The following is a 1,306-nucleotide window of genomic DNA, read 5'->3' as shown; positions in this document are numbered from 1 at the left end:
TTTTTGAAACATCTAAACAATAAGATGTTCCAGACTGAATCTCAATCAACCACACGTTTAATGAATACTAAATACACAGAGAGACCAAGTGACTTGTTCCCTTCCCCCATTTGGGAATATCAGTGAATCAATATATTCAAAAGACTGACCTTCCAGTCACAATCCTGCCGTTATAAACTCTGACACTGTCCCTCATTTCAGCTCAGACCAAAGTTTGGTCATTTTCTACTGAGGGCAACTTCACAAGTGCTACTATTAAATTCTCTTTCACTCCTGATAGAGCCTCAATTTGAGAGTGTGTCTATCTAGTTTATGTGCATTGTGTCTCGTGGGTATGTGTGTGAGCATATAGAGAGCCCAAGTCTGTGCATTCATGCAGGCCTTTTCCAGCAACAGTTTGTGTGTCCGAGTCAATTCAGGATTTACTTCCTGGCACACTGCGTCCGTCTCAGACTTCTGTTGAGAGTTATTGTGTATGAGTGCATAGGATTTGTGTGTGTTTGTGTGTGGTGAGTGTTACTGTCTCAATAGCCCATTTCCCTGAAGTCATTTCTCATCTCTGTGATGGTCTTTGGTTCAAGGATGCAGGCTCATAGCCTGAGTGATTGTTTTACCACCCCAACCAAACCACCAAATAAAACTGAACTGCCTTGGTTTTCTCAAACATTATTTTTTATGATGTTTCCGCTTCATTAGATGGAACAAAGAGGAGGATGACAGGGGAGACAGACGGAGTGGCATGCCGCTGAACCCAGGATGTGATGAGCACGTACAAGGTTATGCATTTTGGTCTGATGAGCTGTAAGGTCACCTTGCAATTTAAATTTGTCAGTAAAGTTAGTGTATGCAGTAGCTATTGCCACTACACTCTGCATCTGTCCATTAACACTGCAATACAAAAACACAATGGTAAATGTGTAGCAAAGGCAGACATGCACTTATAGAATACATCCGGCAAGTATTATTTTTTGTTAATAATCCACACAGACTGCTTTGCTTCTTTGCCTATACAAGTATATGGAGTGTGTCCTTGAAAGGACATGGCCACATGGTTCTAGTGAGGCTTTATTCCACATTTTGCTTATATTTTTGGCTAGAGAGCAACAGCAGATGTCCCTGACTGACTGACTGACTGACTGACTGACTGACTGACTGACTGATCATATATCCACCATCGGTCAGCCAAATGCCACATGATTGAGGTGGAGTTTCCCCACTGGCCATTGCTCTTTCAAAATTATTTGGAGAAAATAGTTTCTATCAGAGGGGGTTTGCAGCCTGCAGTGTTTTGCAGAGATTTTTGAGA

The 1,306-nt window shown here is 41.8% G+C and overlaps 1 pseudogene across 1 annotated transcript in view; it reads left to right on the top strand.

Annotated features, from left to right (window-relative positions):
* The window catches only part of LOC111644413 (uncharacterized), a 17,458-nt pseudogene that overhangs the window by 4,362 nt on the left and 11,790 nt on the right, over positions 1-1,306 (top strand). The window contains exon 2 of the transcript XR_015436225.1: positions 697-769. The product of XR_015436225.1 is annotated as an uncharacterized LOC111644413 (transcript). The remainder of the gene's footprint in view (positions 1-696; positions 770-1,306) is intronic.

The sequence above is a fragment of the Seriola lalandi genome, unplaced genomic scaffold (assembly GCF_002814215.2).
Source record: "Seriola lalandi dorsalis isolate HSWRI2012SDOR001 ecotype SW California unplaced genomic scaffold, Sedor1 jcf7180002054933, whole genome shotgun sequence".
NCBI classification, from domain to species: Eukaryota; Metazoa; Chordata; class Actinopteri; order Carangiformes; family Carangidae; genus Seriola; species Seriola lalandi.
This window is presented reverse-complemented; position numbering and strand designations above follow the sequence as displayed.